The following is a 20973-nucleotide window of genomic DNA, read 5'->3' as shown; positions in this document are numbered from 1 at the left end:
GGCATGAAAGAACTGTTTGCTGATTGGAGTTGGGTGGACTGTATGAGTATCCTTGAGCTTTTTTTTTTTTTTTTTTGACATTACAAAAGCTTATTTAACAAAAATGTTTAATATGGAAATGTACACAACCCAATTTTTATATTTAGTAAAATAGTTGCTGTGGAAAGGAGCACGTAGAAGCAGTTGATTTCTCTGGTGAACATGGAAATTGTTTATACTCCTGCCAAGGCTTGTAACACGATGATACTATTTCCTCATGATACCACCATTCCAGTATTGTCCTTTCGTCCACTAGCTGCCATCTCCACACATTTCTGTCTCAGGAGATTCATAAAAGGATCAGATCCTTGCAGTAGTCCTTGGACATGGCTGCAGCCATCTAATTTCAATAACCTCTTGTCCATAAATTTTTTTCAGTTGGGGGAGGTGAGCTCTGCTCCTAGTGTCTACTCAGTTCAAAGAGGCCTCAAAACAGAATTCATGGACTCCCTTATGCTCCAACAAGTAAGCCTGGCATTTTCCCTAGATCTTTAATTATGATGAAATAACATTGTAATTGTTTTCCAACTTTAGAATTATATCCTTCTTTTACTTTCTACTTCGAGCCTGCCCCTATATATTTTTTCCTTTGGAAACTTTCCTGACTCTCCTGCTTCCTTTTCACTCCCACCATAATCCCATAATAATCAGTGGCCATCTTGGATCCACAGTGCATCATCTGCTTTCTTTCTGGCTTCTCAGTTTCTTGTCTTTTTCTAATGCATCCTACACATAGCAACATGAATACTTTCCTCAGCTTTTATTTAGTTTAGGTGACTCCCATTCTAAGAAGCCCAGAATAACTTTAAATTACCCCTTGAATTAAATTAAACCTCCTAATTATGTACTCTAAAGTCCTCTGCCTGTAAGCACCTCCACTTAATGGCCCCTCTGCCTGGACATCCTGCTTCTGGTCCACAAGCTCATTTACAGCTCCCACTCGGAGTGCACATGTATACCCTCCTCTTAACCCCTGAGCCTTTGACTGTCCTACCTCTCCTGTTCAGAATGCCTCCCCTCATCATTTTAATAGGAAAATAATTGGATTAACTTTGTTAGACTCAGTGTTTCTCAAATTTATTTTACCGCAGAATACTTGTGCTCACAGCACAGCTAATTTAAACTGTGCTAGACAGGGGCGCCTGGGTGGCTCGGGTGTTATGCCTCTGCCTTGGGCTCAGGTCGTGATCCCAGGGTCCTGGGATGGAGCCCCGCATCGAGCTCCCTGCTCAGCGGGGAGCCTGCTTTTCCGTCTCCCACTCCCCCTGCTTGTGTTCCCTGTCTCTCTCTCTGTCAATTAAATAAATAAATAAAATCTTAAACAAAACAAACCCAAACTGTGCTGGAGAGCTTCTTTTTACTCTCTGCTCCTCCAGCTCCATCCTCCTTGAGACTTTCTGTGTTCTGCTGTGTGTCCGTGAGGGAGGCCAGCCTGTGGAAACTACATCAACAGGTCCTTCTGGACCTCTGTCGTGCTTAGTTGAAGCATCAGCTGCGGCTGGGCTATATGATCCACTTCTTTAATTAAACACAAGTCTAGGTGTTGCTGTGAAGGTATGACATGTATAATCAGTATACTTGAAGTAAAGCAGATCACTCCCCTTAATGATTCGCCTCATCCAATCAGTTGAAGGCCCGAAGGGCAAAACCTGAGGTTTCCCAAAGAAGTTCTAGCTCAAGGTTGCAGTATTTAACCACCCCAATTGCATGAGTCAATTTCTTAAAATTAATTTCTCTCGGTGCACCTGGGTGGCTCGGTGGGTTAAAGCCTCTGCCTTCAGCTCAGTTCAGGATCCCGGGGTCCTGGGATCGAGCCCCACATCGGGCTCTCTGCTAACTGGGGAGCCTGCTTCCCTTCCTCTCTCTCTGCCTGCCTGTCTGCCTACTTGTGATCTCTCTCTGTCAAACAAATAAATAAGATCTTAAAAAAAATGAATTTCTCTCCCCTCACCCAATATAGGTTCTCTTTTTCTGGAAAACCCTGACTAATACACCCTTTAACTTCTGAGTTGGTTTGGCCAGGGAGGCCTATTCATAGGCGAAAAGAGTGAGGAAGGAAACCTGGGTAGGGTAGTCCTTCCCTGGGCCCCACTCTGCTGGATCACTTATGTTGGCTGTGTCTATGGACAGACATCCCTGCTCTGGAGCCTTCTCACTGTGATTTTTTTCTTCTTGATTTTGGGTTCAGTAAACCATTCCTTCCTCTATCTTCTTTCCTCTTGGGGCTTAGGGATGGTTCCAGCTCCTTGATATTACTGGATGTAGGGACCTGCATTACCTTCTGTGGCTTCCCTATACTCTGTCCTCATGTTTGTAAATAGCCCATTGTTAAAAGGCCCTCAAAGTGCCCAATTTGAATGTATCATTTGTTTCCTGATATGACCTTGACTGATACAATGTCTCATGGAATTGATATCCCAAGAAACATACTTTGGGAAACTATGTTCTAACTTCAACCTTTCTCTTAATTAGGGTGGCAGAGTTGTAGGGTTCACTATTTCCCAAAGCAGTATGAGAGAAGTCAAGAGAGATTTCCTAGAAAAAGGGATTTATGGTTTAAGAGTTGAGCTACAGATAAGTTCAATTCAGCTGGAGAGAAGGTGGGCATGGCAACAGAGAGTGAAAACTTAGATTTGTGGACTTGACAATTATAAAATGCTTCTGCACATTTTATTTCATTTGATCTTCTCAACAATCCTGTGAGAGAGGCAATTACTCTGTGTCACAGATAATCAAGGAGATGAGCAAATGAGCAGTGTGTGTTCAGGGATACAGGAGAAATTTGTCTAATTAAAGTGGAGAGTTCTTGGTGAAAAGTAGGGAAGAATAAGGTTTCCACATGTCAGACAGGCTCAACTTCTGTGTGATCCTGAGGGTGGAGGTGAGGAGTTTGCTTTGATACAAGAAGCTGCAGAAAGCTTTTGTAGGATTCTTAAAAAATTTTTACTTGACTATACAAATAATACATGTTCACAGTAGAGTATTTAGTAATATAAAGCAAAAAGAAGAAAATAAACATAACCCATCGTTTTAGCATCAAGTAATATCTTCATTTTTGCTCTTGAAACTTGAGATCAGTGTTCATAGTACTGTGTCCTGTTTTATTCATCTGATTCAGTTTCTTAACTGTCGCATACTGACAGTGGGCAGGATAATTCTATGTTGTTGGGGGAGAGGGCTGCCTGTGTAGTATAGGATATTTAAAAACATCCCTGGCCTCTACCCGCTAAATGCCAGTATCACCTCCTCCTGCAAGTTGCAAAAACCAAAAATGCCTTTCCAGACCTTGCTGAATGTCTGTCGCTAGGCAGAATAATCCCCAGTTGAGAATCTGTGATCTAACTTTATATTGTGAACATTTTCTTCCGTATCATTGACATTCATTGAAAAAGCCATGTGACAGATATACCATACTTTGTTTACTCATTGCTTTTTTTTTTTTTTAAAGGTTTTATTTATTTATTTGACACAGAGAGAAAGATCACAAGCAGGCAGAGAGAGGGGGGAAGCAGGCTCCTGGGCTGAGCAGAGAGCCCAATGTAGGACTTGATCCCAGGACCCTGAGATCATGACCTGAACCAAAGGCAGAGTCTTAACCCACTGAGCCACTCAGTTGCCCCTACTCATTGCTTTTTTATTGGATGTTTAGTCTGTTACATATATATTACTCATGAATAACAAATGCAATGATGACTATCCTTTCACATCAATTTTTAGTTAGATCTCTGATTATCTCTTGAGGACCAATTCTTAGAAATGTATTTCTGTGTAAAGGAGCATGAACACCTAAGGGATCCTGGTATGTTTTTCTGAGAAAGTACTTTCTAGAATGATTGTACAGATATACACACCCACTAGCCAGTGATGCATGAGTTTTCCCATTTTCCTAACTCTCATAAGCACTGAGGATTACTTTTAGAAACACTCTTGGTGTGTTTACAGGTTTAAAAAATGATATCCTGGGGGCACCTGGGTGGCTCAGTGGGTTAAGCTGCTGCCTTCGGCTCAGGTCATGATCTCAGGGTCCTGGGATCGAGTCCCGCATCGGACTCTCTGCTCGGCGGGGAGTCTGCTTCCTCCTCTCTCTCTCTCTGCCTGCCTCTCTGCCTACTTGTGATCTCTCTCTGTCAAATAAATAAATAGAATCTTTAAAAAAATGATATCCTGGTATTTCGATTTATACTTTTTGATGTTTAGTAAAGTTTTCTCATGTGTGGCTTAGAAATCTATTTACTTCCTCTTAACTAACTTGTAAATTGTTGAGTGTTTAATCATTCTGAGGGCAGAGTTCAGAAAAATATCTGCTGGTCTGTGTTTAGGGGGGACTGTACTGATTTTAGCTTCTTTTCCTCAGGTATCTTGTTTTCCTAATTTTCAGCTCAGGTTCAGTTTCCTGACAGAAAGCCATTTTCTTCTTTGTGAGGAAAATCTAACTCTTTCCTTAAAAGAAGAATGGAAAGAAAAGGGCTTGCAAAAAGACTTTTCAGTTTTCTTGTTTACAACCTCAAAGTCAGCCTTTATGTAGCTGAGTCTGCCAGTGTTTTCTCATTAGTATTATAAAATCAATTGTTATTCACTGTTGGGCTCTCCTGGAGATTTAAAACTAGAACAGGAATCTAGTCCATCTCTGCCTCCAGCCACTTCTGCAATCTTGGGCAAATTGCTTCATCTTTCTCAACCTAACTTGCCTCATTTATAAAATAATATGAGAGAAGATGATCTCTCAGGGTCTTTTTATTTATTTATTTATTTATTTTTATTTAAGTGATCTTTACACCCAGTGTGGGGCTCTAACTCACTATCTCAAGATTAGGGATCACATGCTCTTCTGACTAAGCCAGAGAGGTGCCCCATTGGGGCCTTTAGAAGTCCATAAATCTGTGTTCATGTGATGAAAAGAAAAGAAATAACAGCAACAGCTCGGGATGCTGGAGTATTGTTCTGGGAGGGGGAGGAGGACAGATGCAATTCTAAAGTAGTATATTTTTTTTTTTAAAGATTTATTTATTTATTTGACAGAGAGAGATTACAAGTAGGCAGAGAGGCAGTCAGAGAGAGAGGAGGAAGCAGGCTCCCTGCTGAGCAGAGAGCCCGATGCGGGACTCAATCCCAGGACCCTGAGATCATGACCTGAGCCGAAGGCAGCGGCTTAACCCACTGAGCCACCCAGGCGCCCCAAAGTAGTATATTTTTTTAAAATGACAAAATACAACACTTGTATTTGTAGTTCAGTTATTAATGGACTTTACTTCTTTATTTTTGATAATTCTTCACTCTTTTTGTTCATCAACAGTGGGAATTTTCCCAAAGTGCAAAATATTACCAGGGCAGAGGTAGAATGGGAGTGTTGACCTAGGGCTCTTATTGAAACAGGAAGTCACAAAATTGGCTTTGCCGGGGATGTAATATACCTATAATTGTTATGTATGCATGTTACAACAAATGTATATCTAAATATATAAAATATATATAATATATACATATATGTCCATTTATCTCTACCTATCCGTCCATCCATCCGTCTATCTATGTCTTCTCCTCTGGAATGGAAGTTCCATGAGAGAAGAGATTTTGTCTATCTTGTCCATCAGAGAATCCTCTCAGCACCTAAGACTGTACCCAGCACATGGTATAAGAAAAGAATGGGTACATAAATGAATAAACGGGGATGTCTATTTATCCAAAAGACAAGAGATAAATGTTGGTGGGGATATGGAGAAAGGAGAAACCTCATGCTCTGATGGTGGAAATGTAAACTTATACAGCCACTAGAGAAAACAATATGGAGGTTCCTCAAAAAATGAAGAATAGAACTGCTCTATGATCCAGTGATCTCACTTCTGGGTATATATCCAGAGGAAAGGAAGTCACTATTTTGAAGCAATATCTGCACCCCCATGTTCATTGCAGCATTATTCATAATAGTCAAACTATGGAAACAACCTAAGTGTCCACTGGTGGATGAGTAAGAATAGAAACTATGGCATGTGTATAAATATAAAGAGTGAAATACACACACACACACACACACACACACACAGAGCCATGAAAAAGAAAACAGTCTTGCCATTTGCAGCAACATGGATGAAACTAGAGAGCATTAGGCTAGGTGAAACAAACCAGACATAGAAAGACAAATAATATATGGTATCACTTAAATGTGAAATCTAAAAGAAAAAAAAAAAAACGTTGAAATCATAGAAACAGAATAGAATGGTGGTTGCCATGGACTGGGGATGTAGGGGAAGTGGGTCAAGGGGTATACACTTTTGATTATAAGATGAATATATTCTGAGAATCTAATGTACAACATGATGACTATACTTAATAATTATGTATTGTATACTTGAAAGCTGCTGAGAATATTATCTTAAGTGTTCTCTCAAGAAAAAAAAGAAAAGGGGAAAAGGTAACTATATGAGGTAAGAGCTGTGTTAATTAACTTGGTTGTGGTAATCATTTCACAATGTTATGTGTATATCACATCAGTTAAAATATATTATGTTTTTTGTCAATTATACCTCCGTAAAGCAAAAAAAAAAAAAAAAAAAAAAAAAAAAAAAAAAAAGAATGAGTGAATTGGATATCTCTTCAACATGTACAAGTATAACTCATGAATACAACCTACAGTCACAAGTACTCTCTGCTCATCATTTTGTGTCCATGGAACTTGAACCCTAATCATGTTTCATAAAATGTGTCTTCTGGAAAGAAACCCAGCGTATGTAGTTATTTTTAAAGTTAATTAAAAAGATGAAATCAGTCATATTTATGAATGATTGACTAAAGAAATGAACAGAGAAATGAAAACAATGAAGAACAAATAAGTTAACACACACGTAAAATGAACTTGGCTAAAAAATTAATTTTAAAAAACAGTTTGGATGATCTGATTTTCCTTTGCCATCATTTAAATGCTTTTTTGAAAACAATTTTTGGAAATAAGCTCTACCAATATGATTATCATTTATTGGAGCAGGGATTCATTAAAACAGATTCTACCAATTTTTTTTGTCACTTAAGATGTAGATTAATACATGTTCACAAATACATTAGCAAGAAAGATGATAGAACTACAGTTGTAGGTGTATCTGTATCTCCATATCTTTGTCTCTGTATCTGTGTCATCTACATCTATATATCTGTGTCTATTCTACATCTATGTCTACATCTATGTCTGTATCTGATTCATCTATATTTATATCTGTATCTACAGGGGTAGAAACAGGGGAGGGAGCCCAGTTCAGGACTGCAAAATAATGAGAACCTTTGAGTTCCATTTGCTGCCTCGCTTGTAAAATGAGAATGGAAATTTTGTCAAAGATGGCAAAGGAATAGCTATGATTGCAGTGATTGCAAGGCATTTGCAAAAATACAAATAGATTTTGTGAAATTATTGCAGTAGCAAGCACTTTCAGATTTATGTTAGAGAGCTCCGTTTTGCTATGAAGTTGTAGACAAGCAATTTGAAAGAGCACCAGCTTTTGACTGTGTAATTGTGTATAAAATTTATTCTAGAAGTTCAGCAGGCTGTGACATAGGACCATAAGTTTTCCAAATTGTTTTCAAATGGACAGTAAAGGTGTGTGGGCAGTCAGATTCTCCAAAGTAGTAAGATAAAGGAGAATCAGTTTGAATCACACATTTTCTTCAGAGACAAACTTCTTCAGCCCTTAAACAAGTTAATGTTAGTACTTCTTAAAATGAATTCCCATTTCCACTAGTAATTGATGGCAATTTGTAGCATTTAACAAGCACTCACAATGTCTATTTGTCAATGAGCTTATATGTTAGGATTTATTCCTCAAAAAGCTTTCATTCAGCTTATTTTGAGGTTCTTTTTTAAAAAGATCTATTTATTTGAGTGAGAGACAGCATGAACAGAGGGAGGGCAGAGGGAGAAGCAGGCTCCCATCTGAGCAGGGAGCCCGATGCAGGACTCAACCCCAGGACCCTAGGATCATGACCTGAGCCAAAGGCAGACTCTTAACTGACTGAACCACCCAGGTGCCCCTATTTTGAGGTTCTAATGACTACAGTGACTATGTCTAATTACTTTGTGGCAGAGATTAGTGAGTTATTCATGATGCTTGTTTTCTTTCCTCCTAGACACATAGCTGGGCAATGTTTCCTAGCTTATAGTTAGGTGTAATTAGGTGTGACTGAGCCCTGGCCAGTGGGATATAGGTGGAAACTATGTGGCTTACTTTCAAGCATGACTCATTATGACTTTCCACATGATCTTCTACTCTAAAGTGGCAAAGTCTTTGTCAGCCTGAGTTCCTGGGACACTTTGTGGAACAGAGACTCCACCCACATCCCCAACCTCCAGCTGACTGGACTTTATTTGAGAGAGCAGTTGGCTTTGATTGTTAAAACCACTGAGATTTCAGGGCAACTAGCATTACCCTAATTAAAGTATAGCATAGAGAATAGAAATATTTTAGAATAGAAGCAACAGAAACACATAAATGATCATTACAATTATAAAAATAGAAACAACAAAAGTATGAAGGCATGCTTGACTTCTCCTATTGTAGTGATTTGGGCTAGTCCATTTTCAAAATATTATGCAGCAGCTGCCCCCATGCTGGGAAATATTGAAGTGGGGCCTTAATAAGAAAAAACAAAAATAATAACCATTCTGAAAGTTAAAAAATTGTGTTCAAAAATTACATGGAAAGGGGTGCCTGGCTGGCTCAGTCAGTGGAGCATGTGACTCTTGATCTTGGGGTTGTAAGTTTGAACCCCACATTGGGTGTTTTAAGAAATTACATAATCGCTTCTCGGCCTTTTGGCTAAGATCAAGTGAAGAAATTACATAAAAATAAAAATTTAAAAAACAAATAAATAACAGGGGCACCTGGGTGGCTTAATTGGTTAAGTGGCCAACTGGATTTTGGCTCAGGTCCTGATCTCAAGGTTGTTGGATTGAAACCTGCATTGGGCTCCATGCTCAGCGGGGTGTCTTCTTCTTTCCCTCTCTCTCTGCCCCTCCCCCCCCCCAGTCTCTCTCAATAAATAAATAAATAAATCTTTAAGGGGTAGGAAAAAAAAACACCCAAAAATTACATGGAAAGAAATGAAAATGAAAGTAGAAGGGTTCTAAATCTTTGGGATGCAACAAAAGTTGTTCTAAGAGGGAAGTTTAAAGCAATACAGGCCTACCTCAAGAAGCAAGAAAAATCTCAAACAACCTAAACTTATACCTACAGGAGCTAGAAAAAGAGCAATAAGTGAAGCCTAAAGCCAGCAGAAGGAATGAAATGATAAAGATTAGAGCAGAACCAAGTGATAGAGAAACTAAAAAACAATAGAACAGATCAATGAAACCAGGAGCTGGTTCTTTCAAAAGATCAACAAAATTGATATCTAGCCAGACTCATGCAAAAGACAGAAAGAGAGAGAGGACTCAAAATCACAAATGAAAGAGGAAAAATAATAATCACACTACAGAAATATAATATTGAGAAAATCTTCTGAAAAATTATATGCTAAAAAATTGGACAACCTAGAAGAAATAGATAAATTCCTAGAAACATATAACCTTCCAAAACTGATTCAGGAAGAAGTAGAAAACTTGAACAGACTGATTAATTGAATCACAAAAACCTCCCAACAAAATTCTAGGACCAGATGGCTTCAGAGGCAAATTCTAAGAAACATTTAGAGAAGAGTTAATGCCATTCTCAACTTTTCAAAAAAATATAAGATGCAGAAAGACTTCCCAATTTGTTCTATGAGGCTAGTTTCACCCTGATTCCAAAACCAGATAAAGACATCACACAAAAAAGAGAACTACAGGCCAATACATCTGATGACCATGGATGCAAAAATCCTCAGCAAAATACTAACAAACAGAACCCAACAATACATTAAAAAAAAAAAAATCACACATCACAGTCAAGTGAGATTTATCTCTGGAATGCAAGGGTGGTTCAGTATTCACAAATCAATCAATGTGATACATCACATTCATGATAGAAAAAAAAAACAACAAAGTAGGTCTAGATGGAACACACCTCAATATAATAAAGGCTTTATATGAAAAACCCACAGCTAATGTCATACTCAATGGTGAAAAACAGCTTTTTCCCTAAGGTCAGGAACAAGACAAGGATGTCCACTTTTACCACTTTTTTTTTTTTTAAGATTTTATTTATTTATTTGACAGACAGAGATCACAAGCAGGCAGAGAGGCAGGCAGAGAGAGAGGAGGAAGCAGGCTCCCTGCTGAGCAGAGAGCCCGATGCGGGGCTCAATCCCAGGACCCTGAGATCATGACCTGAGCCAAAAGCAGAGGCTTTAACCCACTGAGCCACCCAGGCGCCTCACTTTTACCACTTTTATTCAACATAGTACCAGAAGTCCTAGCCATAGCAATCAGACAACAAAAAGAAATAAAAGACATCCAAATTGGTAAGGAAAAAATAAAGCTTAACAATATTTACAGATGATATGATACTATATATAGAAAACCCTAAAAGACTCTAAAAAACTACTAATTTTGAATGAATGATGTGAATTCAGTAAGGTCAGGGGATAAAAAAATCAGTGTACAGATAGATCTCTTGCATTCCTATACACTAATGACAAAGCAACAGAAAGTGAAATTATGAAAACAATCCCATTTACAATTGCATTAAAAACAATAAAATATCTAGGAATAAACTTAAGCAAAGAGGTGAAAGAGACCTATACTCTGAAAACTATAAAACACTGATGAAAGAAATTGAAGAAGACAGAAAGAAATGGAAAGATATTCTCTGCTCATGGTTTAGAAGAACAAATGTTGTTAAAATGTATATTCTACTCAAAGCACTCTATAGATTTAACGCAATCCTTTTCAAAAAACTAACAGCATTTTCTACAAAATTAGAACAAACAATCCTAAAATTTGTATGGAACCCCAAAGACCCTGAAGAGCCAAAGCAATCATGAAAAAGAAAAATAAAACAAACAAATATAGAGTTATCACAATTCCAGACTTCAAGTTATATTACAAAGCTGTAGTAATCAAAATAGTATGGTACTGGCGTAAAAATACACACATAGATCAATGGAACAGAATAGAAAGCCCAGAAATAGGCCATAATTATATGGTCATTCAGCAAAAGAGGAAAGAATATACAGTAGGAAAAACTCTCCTCAACAAATGGTATTGGGCAAACTGGACAGCTACGTGCAAAAGAATGAAACTGGAGCATTTTCATACACTACACACAAGAATAAACTAAAAATGGTTTAAAGACCTACATTTGAGACCTGAAACCATAAAAATCCTAGAATAAAGCACAGGCAGTAATTTCTCTGACATCAGCCATAGCAACACTTTTCTAGACATGTGTCCTGAGGCAAGGGGGGAAATAAAAGCAAAAATAAGGTATTAGGACGACATCAAAATAAGAACCTTCTGCACAGCAAAAGAAATAATCAACAGAACGAAAAGACAACCTTCTGAATGCGAGAAAATACCTGCAAATAACACATCCCATAAAGGCTTAGTATTCAAAATATATAAAGAAGTTACAGCACTCAACATCCAAAAAACAAATAATCCAGTTTAAAAAATGGGCAGAAGACATGAACAGACATTTCTCCAAAGAAGATCTCCAGATGGCCAACAGAAACTTGAAAAGGTGCTCAACGTCACTCATCATCAGGAAAATGCAAGTCAAAACCACAGTGAGGTATCACCTGACACTTGTCAGAATGGCCAAAATCAACAACACAAGAAACAAGTGTTGGTGAGGATGTGGAGAAATATGCACTGTTGACAGGAATGCAAACTGGTGTGGTCACTGTGGAAAACAGTATGGAGTTTCCTCAAAAAGTTAAAAATAGAACTACCCTATGACCCAGTAATTGCACTACTGGATATTTATGCCAAAAGTACAAAAACCTAATTCAAAGGGATACATGCACCCCTATGTTTGTGGCAGCACTATTTACAATAGCCAAGTTATGGAAGCAGCCCAAGTGTCCATTGACAGATGAATGGATAAAGAAGTGTGTATATGTATATGTGTGTGTGTGTGTGTATGTAAATACCATTACTTTATATATATATGTATATACATACACATATGTAAATACCATTCAACCATAAAAAAAGAATAAAATCTTTCCATTTGCAACAAAATGGATGGAGCTATAGAGTATAATGCTAAGTGACATAAGTCAGAGAAAGACAATACCATATGATTTCACTCATACAACATTTAAGAAACAACAGATGAGCAAAGGAAAAAAAAAAGAGAGAGACACAAACCAAGAAAAAGACTCTTAACTATGGAGAGCAAATTGATGTTTACGAGAGGGGATGCAGATGGGGGATGGGTGAAATAGGTGCTGGGGATTAAAGAGTGCACTTGCCATGAGGAGCACTGAGTAATGTATAAAGTATTTTTTTTTAAGATTTTTATTTATTTATTTGACAGAGAGAGAGATCACAAGTAGGCAGAGAGGCAGGCAGAGAGAGGAGGAAGCAAGCTCCCCACTGAGCAGGGAGCCCGATGTGGGGCTTGATCCCAGGACCCTGAGACCATGACCTGAGCCGAAGGCAGAGGCTTAACCCACTGAGCCACTGAGACGCCCCTGTATAGAGTTTTTGAATCACTGTATTGTATACTTGAAACTAATATAATACTGTATGTTAACTATATTGAAATTAAAATAAAAAACTTATAAAAGAAAAATACTAAGTTCAAAACCATTAATGAAAAAGTATGCTTTGCTATGGTGGTAACTTATTAAATGTGGTGAGGGCAAGGAGACAGAAGGGAAAGAAAGGGGAGATGTAAGGGAATAGTTCTTGGCTTTCTCTAACTGGCTTTTCTGGTTCAGGACTTGAACCAAATAAGGTTGAGCGGGTTGTGCTGTGTGTGACCACTTGGGAAAGGGGCACTGTGCTAGCCTAGGGGAAATATCCTTAGCAACCTTTGTAAGAAGAGTCTTGAGTACAAGGTACTCTGGAGTAAGAAACCCTCATTGAGCATCATTAAAATGATACGTAGGGGACGGTGTAAGAAATATAATCAAAAGAATGATATAACATCAAAACCTACTCTCCAAAGCTATCAGGCAAAAAAGAATGGAAAAAAGATCTTTTGTATTGAGTGAAATCTTTTCTGCCTCTATTGTGATAGCTTCAAAGCTTCTCTTATTTCAACCATTTTTAAAAATTGAAGTGAAATTGACGCATGTTACATTAGTTGCAGGTATACAATATAGTGATTCAATGTACATCTCTGTACATTATACTATGCTCATGACAAATATACCTGCCATCTGTCATCATACAATACTATTACAAAGCCACTGACAATATTTCCTAGCTGCACCTTTCATCATTGTGATTTACGCATTCCATAACTGGAAGCCTGTACCTCTTACTCCTCTTCACCCATTTTACCCATCTCTCCTATCTTCCTTGCCTCTGGCAACCATCAGTTTGTTTTCTGTTCTTAGTAGTCTGCTTCTACTGTTTTTGTTCGTTTTATTTTTTAGATTCCACATACGAGTGAAATAGTATGGTATTTGTCTTTTACTATCTGATTCATTTCACTCAGCGTAATACCTTCCAGATCCATTCATGGTTTTGCAAATGGCAAGATCCCATTCTTTTTTATGTCTGATATGTGTACCTTATCTTCTTTATCCATTCATCTGTTAATGGATACTTGGGTTGCTTCCATATCTAGGCTATTGAAAATAATGCTGCAACAAACATAGGAGTGCATATATCTTTTCTAATTAGTATTTTTGTTTTCTTTGGGTAAATTCTTAGGGGTGGAATTGGATTATAAGGTATTTCTAGGTTTCTGAACTTCCATGCTGTTTGTTTTCCACAATGGCTGCACCAGTTTGCATCCCCACCAGTAGTACTCAAGAGTTCCTTTTTCTCCCTTCTTGCCAACAGTTGTTATTATCTTTTGTTTTTAAAGTAGACTCCATGCCCAACATGGGGCTTGAACTCATGACCGTGAGGTTAAGAGTTGCATACTTGAGTTGGGAGAAAACGGAGTGGGAGATGAACCATGAAAGACTGTGGACTCTGAGAAACAAACTGAAGGTTTTGGAGGGGTGGGGGTGGGGGGATGGGTGAGCCTGGTGGTGGGTATTAAGGAGGGCACGGATTGCATGGAGCACTGGGTGTGGTGCATAAACAATGAATCTTGGAACACTGAAAAAAAAAAAAAAAAGAGTCGCATGCCTTACTGACTTAGCCAGCCAGATGCTCCTATTATGGTCCTTTTGATACTAGGCACCTGACAAGTATGAGGTGATATTTTATTGTGATGTTGATTTGCATTTCCTTAATGATGAGTGATGTTGAACATCTTTTCATGTGTCTGTTGTCCATTTCTATGTCTTCTTTGGAAAAATGTCTATTTAGGTCCTCTTGCCTATTTTAAAATTAGATTATTTGTTTTTGTATGTGTGTATGTGTTGAATTGAATAGGTTTTTTTAAAATGTATTTTGGACATTAACCCCTTATTGGATATGTCATTTGCAAATATCTTTTCCCATTCTGTAGGTCGTCCTTTCATATTATTGATGGTTTTCTTCACTGTGCAAAAGCTTCTAATTTTAGTGTAGTCCCAATAGTTTTTTGTTTTTTGTTTTTTAATATTGTATTTATTTATTTGACAGACAGAGGTCACAAGTAGTCATAGAGGCAGGCAGAGAGTGAGAGGGAAGCAGGCTCCTTGCTGAGCATGACCTGAGCTGAAGGCAGAGGCTTTAACCCACTGAGCTGCCCAGGCACCCCAAGTCCCAATAGTTTATAGTTTATTTTTGCTTTTGTTTCCTTTGTGTTAGGAAACATTTTAGAAAAGTGTTGCTAAGGCTGACATCAAAGAAATTATTGCTCATCATTTCTTTTGGAATTTTTATGGCTTCAGGTCTCATTTAGATCTTAATCCATGTTGAATTTATCTTTGTGAATGGTGTAAGAAAGTGGTCCAGTTTCATTCTTTTGCGTGTATCTGATCTCTTTTTAGTGACTTTTGAATGTCACCAAACTTAGATGCTGCAAAATTGTTAAGGTTTATCAATTTGAATTCATTTAATGAAGACTATAACAATGTATCCAATTAATAGTAGAGTGCCATCCAGAGTTTTGACCAAAAAAAAGTAGTGGAAGCATTCTTGTGGGATTTCTGATTACAGCATCAGACCCTTTGCAACTTCCTCTTTTGTTTTCTTGTTGCCCTGAGATCTCCATGGCCAGGCTAGCTTCCTTGTAGATTAGGGGCCATGGATATAGAGACCCAGCTATCAGCCAGTACCAATTGTCAGACATATGAAGGATACCATCTCAGGCCAGCAGTTCTCAAAGTGCGGTCAGGTGACTCTTGGTGGTCCCTGAGGTCTAACTTTTGAAGTCCATCTAAGGACAAAAGCATAATGTATGTAATATATTGAAAACAGTGCTTGATCAATAATAAGTGCTCAACATATGTTTATTATTATCCTCACATTCTTGAGGTAAGTACTAGTGAATACAGCCTGTGATAACCTGGGCTAGAAAAACCGTAGGTCACACCCATTATAACATTTTTTGTAGTTTAGGTGCTTTATTCTTTTAGTTATATGGTCTGTTAAACAGTAATGATGAACACTGTCACTGCCATTAATGGCGGATTAGTAGGTCACTAAAACATCAACATATTTGGTGAAACTAACCAACCAAACAAACAACCTGTAATCACTGGTTGGGTATACAAGGCAGCCAGCCAACTTTTATCAGTTACAGAAAGTGTCTAAATCAGTTTCTTAAATAATTACTTAATATGTTTCGTATAACAAAGAATCCAGAGTTAAACAGTTTAGGGCTGGTGCTCCCTAATGACAGCAAGGTCGTAGGCTGCGTCCCTTTCTTCAACCATACTCAGTGTGATTGCTGCTCAGGTCATCATCAGTTGCTTCTCCTCATACACTGTGCCCAGATTGTAGGCAGGAGGAAGATTAGAATAGAGGACACAGGGTAGAGTGTGTCCTATCTGAAACTACTGTGGTATAGGAGCTCTCTTAGAAGTCCTGTACAACTTCCACCTATACCTCACTGGCCTGATCTGGGTCATGTGGTCATCCTATGTACAGGACATCCTGGGGACTATAGTTATTGGCTGGGCATGTTGCTTTTTCCAGCAAAAGCAGAATTCTGGGGATGCCTGGGTGGCTCAGTGCGTTAAGCCTCTGCTTTCGGCTCAGGTCATGATCTCAGGGTCCTGATCGAGCCCCACCTTGGGCTCTCTGCTCATTTGGGAGCCTGCTTCCCCCCTACACCCCTGCCTGCCTCTCTGCCTACTTGTGATCTCACTTTCTCTCTGTCAAATAAATAAATAAAATCTTAAAAGAAAAAGAAGCAGAATTCTGTTAATAAGGGAAAAGTGAGGATAGAAATTGGATTGTTAAAGGTAGAGTTCTGCTGTCTTTAGGTCTCATTTGCTATTGCACAAGGTCATTTTGAAGCTGGAATTACAAAGTAGATGTCTACGGAACCCACCGCAGCCACACATCATGTTTTTCATTTTCTATCCAGTTGTCATGAAGTCACACTCATATATTCATTAAGGGACTAGAGGAATTTATAAGCACCTGGGAGACCCATCTCTTAGAATGTTTATTTGAAAGACCATTTAGCCAATTCAAGAGATTGCATTATGAGCAACAATTTGTCTTTTTAAAGGCGTATGGGGAAGTTAAGCCATTATGCTTTATTTGGGGGAATTTATATGATCCCATCCCTGGACAGATTCTAACACCACTGGCAGGAAATAAACACAAGTCTTTTTTCTTGTTCTCGGAGCCTTTTGAGGATGATAGTATCTTTGAGACCAGGTTTGGGTTGGTTTTCTCTAGTCCCTTTGCAACTGTTAGCAAAAACCTATTGTGATAAGGCATATTTCTCTGTGAGAAAAATGGATGACAAAACACAACAGGGTAATTTCCTGTGTGGGAATCCCTCGCCCCGCCAACTACCACGTAAAAATCCTCCTAAAAATAAAATCCAGTTCTAGAATGCCTCCTTCTTCTTCATTCAAATAGCTCTGTCTTCCTTTACTCTTTTGTCTCAGTTGCTCTGCCTTCTATTAGTTACTTTTGGGTCTATTTCTCTCTATCCTACACTAAAATAATGTTAAAGATCACATACTAACACAGTCATCTTTTTGTCCCTCATAGCTTCTAGAGCAGGATTGCCCAGTAGAAATAGAATGAGTCACTAAATTTTTTTCACATTAAATGTTCTCATACATACATTAAAAAAAATAGGTAAAATTAATTTTATAATACATTTTGTTTAGCTCAGTATATTCAAAATATGGTTTCAACATGTAATTAATATAATTATTGAGAAATTTTATATTTTTTGGTATTAAACTTTTGAAATATGGCGTGTATCTTACACTTACTTCACATCTCAAGCACCCAATAACTACATGGGACTAGTGGCTACTAGTAGTGGCTACTACTATATTGGGCAGGATAGGTTTAGACAATGCCTTGGGCAATGAGAGTACTATCATAATCACTGGTAGAATTTTGCATAGGCCCAAAAAGAGACTGTTAAATGCTAGGATTTTAGGAGATACTCTAGGTATAGTTTACTGTGGTCCACAGAGATTTGGTTGTTTTCTTAATGTGGCCATCCCTATGCTGCATTAACATGGCTTAAGAAGTTAGAGAATGGGAAGAAATTTTGGTTATCTGCATCATGTAATAACTTGACCTCAGAGAATATTGAGTTATCTCATATTACAGATGGAGGTAAGTACAGCTCAGACTAGTTAACTGATTTGTCCAAAGTCACACAAGAGCCATCTATGTAGAAGCTACTGTGCTAGATGCTTGGGATGCAAAGCTATTAAGATGCAGTTCCTGTTTGTGAGGAGTTTATAGTTAACAGGGGGAAACAGGAATAGGGACCATACCCTAGAGTGTTCTGGATATTATAAGCCATGTACAGTAGAGCCCAAAGGAGGAAGAAGTGGTGGAGGGTTTGGAAATGAGGGAAGATTTACGTGTTGCCTATATTAGTGCTGCCTTCTAGTTCCTGAATTAAAAACATGGAGGGCACTTAATACTTGATTAAGCTACACACGATTATATGTGGAATTTCTTTCCTTTTGAATATATTTAAGGATTTTCCCCCAACATCTTTGGGACATGTCTTAGCTTGTGTTTCCCCAAAAGCATACCCTAAGACAAGGCCTTAGGTACAGGTCATTTAATTGGGAAGTCACCCCAGGAAGCACAAGTGAGGCAGCGGAAAAGGGAGGCAAGGAAGAAAGAAAAATGGATAAAAGTTGAGTTGATGTATGCCTTACAACTGGGCAGCGGGGACTCAGCCTTGCTGGAGATGGTGGGAGACACTGTAGAGCATGCCTCAGGGGAAGCTGGGGCTTTTAGGCACGAACTCTTGTGTGTTTTCGGCTGATTGCATCTGGAGGTATTGAGTCTAGGCTGCCTGGTGCACAGGCTGAACGAGCTTCTCCAGTAGCAGAGAGACATGGATGCTTGAGGCAGGGAGCCATCAGGGGGTCCAGGAACCATCCGCTGTAGCTGCAGGTGGACTCTGAAGTGGGTGCAGGTGAAACTGGGCAGGGCGCCAACAGTGTCTTACCCCTAGTAATTCAGAACCAGTGTTATGTCCTAAGATCTTCAATGCAGGGATGTTTTCTTCTACCGTATCTTCGCGTTTATGGTTTGCTCCAGTTGTCCTGGTTCCCCCTCTGCAATGCCTATTTACAGAAGCTTGTATCTTTGTCTTCATGGCTGCAATCTTTTCCTCTATCATTTTCATCCTTTTGTTCTTTTCCCTTATTATGTTTGGGGTGCAGTTCAAACCTTTTTAAAAATTAAAGATTTTATTTATTTATTTTTAGATTTTTTTTAAAGATTTTATGTATTTATTTGACAGAGAGAAATCACAAGTAGATGGAGAGGCAGGCAGAGAGAGAGAGGGAAGCAGGCTCCCTGCAGGGAGCCTGACGCGGGACTCGATCCCAGGACCCTGAGATCATGACCTGAGCCGAAGGCAGCGGCTTAACCCACTGAGCCACCCAGGCGCCCAAAGATTTTATTTTTTTAAGTAATCTCTACAGCCAACGTGGGGCTCAAACCCACAACATGTGAAGAGTCGCATGCTCCACTGACTAAGCCAGCCAGGTGCCCCTGCCTTACCCATTTTTTATTTGTTTGTTGTCAAATGTAGATTCTGTTCTTTTGTTAGCTCCCGTGGGTACTTTACTTCTGCCTTTGCTTAAAGTTTCCTTGGATTATTTCCAGCTCTTCGTCCTTGCCTTCTCAGTGCGCTCTATTCATGCAGGCCTTTTGGGCTTTCATTTCACCTTTCATTGGCCACTTCATAGAGTTCACCTTTTCTTTTTTAAAAAAGATTTTATTTATTTATTTATTTGATAGCAGAGCGAGAGAGAGAGCAAGAGAGCACGGACAGGGGGAGCAGCAGAGGGAGAGGGAGAAGCAAGCTCCTCGCTGAACAGGGAACCCCGCATGGGGCTCAATTCCAGGGTCTTGAGATCATGATCTGAGCCTGTTACCGAACCTGGACTGGATCCTGGCAGAAGAACCAAGCAGCACTCGGAGACTTTGGAGGATCAGAGATTTATGTAACACTGGTGGGCTCAGAGAAGACCGTTCTCCAAGGGCCTGAGCCCCAAGCACAAGCAGGGAGGGTAATTTATACCCTTCTACTTCCACATAGTTACTACTTTTGATGCGCGTGGGAATGGGGTAAGGAAAGAAGGTCCCTGAAGGGCTTTGAGACAGGCACTGGGATTCCCTTGATTTGGTCGGCCATCTTACAGTACAGTTTTTCCCTTATCAAGCCAAAGGCAGACGCTTCACAGACTGAGCCCCCCCAGGCACCCCGAGTTCACATTTTCTTATATCTCTTTTGAGAGGCCAGCTTTCTTTTGTTTTCCCATGGTAGCCTGTTTCCTAAATCTTCGACACTCAAACTGAGGTCTGAGCACCAGCAGCATCAGTATCGCAGGAAGCTTGTTAGAAAAGTAGATTTTCAGGCCCACGTCTCCCTTACAGCACACCAAATGTACTGAATCAGAGTCTGCTTTTCAACAGCACCACCAGGTGAGTTGTAGGTGTAGCAGGGTGGGGGGTGCCGGTGATGAGGAGCGTTGAGAACCAGATCCATGGTTCACTGGAAGATGATCTGAGGCCAGGATTAGGAGCACAGACTTTCAAGTTTTATTTGAATCTCAGCCTTGCTACCAACTAGGATTTAGCTATCTTTCCCAAACTTCAGTTTCCTCATCTCACAGAATGGGAATGGCAGTTTCTATCTTCAAGGCAGCACGGAAAAATTAAATTAGGGAAGTATGCAGAGCGCTAAGCAGAGTACCTGAAACATGATCATTTGAAAAATAGCTGCTGTGTGATCAATTTTTAACACTGAAGAATGTCTTATTGGACCTTTCATGTTAAATTCTTTTGTTCTTGCTCCTGTTAGATCATCTTTGAGAGAGAGAAACCTAGCTTGAAATAGTCAAGGTGATACTACTCCCCCTGGTTTTTTTCACAGACGAACTGAGGCTTGTCACAATTTCTGACTCAGATTTTAATCTTGGGGGAGCCAAACTTCTGATATCTACAACCCTGAGCATCTCAGGAAAGGATTTTCCTCAGTAAAGTTATGGCTCAGACCTGTTCTCTTTGAGATAAGGGTGGATATTGGGCCAGTTATACCCCACTCCCACCTTCTTTCTGACTCTGCCCTGTTTCATAGGACTGGGACATGGTTTGTTCCTCAGGCTGATCTCCTCGATAGCCCCCAGAATATTTCCAGGCGAGTGGCAAGTCACTGATTGCTTTGCACAGCTTCCATTGCTACTGTGAATTGATATTGAAAGGTCCTCCAGTAATGGGTCCGTGATCAAAGGAGCGAG

General features: G+C 39.3%; 1 pseudogene; it reads right to left on the bottom strand.

The window, feature by feature from the left end:
* Positions 1–212: 212 nt before the first annotated feature.
* On the bottom strand, positions 213–404 carry LOC123394704 (annotated as a pseudogene).
* Positions 405–20973: the final 20569 nt, after the last annotated feature.

This window comes from Mustela putorius, unplaced genomic scaffold (genome assembly GCF_011764305.1).
Source record: "Mustela putorius furo isolate JIRA1106 unplaced genomic scaffold, ASM1176430v1.1 tig00003836_pilon_pilon_pilon, whole genome shotgun sequence".
Lineage (NCBI taxonomy): Eukaryota > Metazoa > Chordata > Mammalia > Carnivora > Mustelidae > Mustela > Mustela putorius.
The sequence above is the reverse complement of the archived record's forward strand: the minus strand, read 5'-3'. Positions and strand labels throughout refer to the sequence as shown.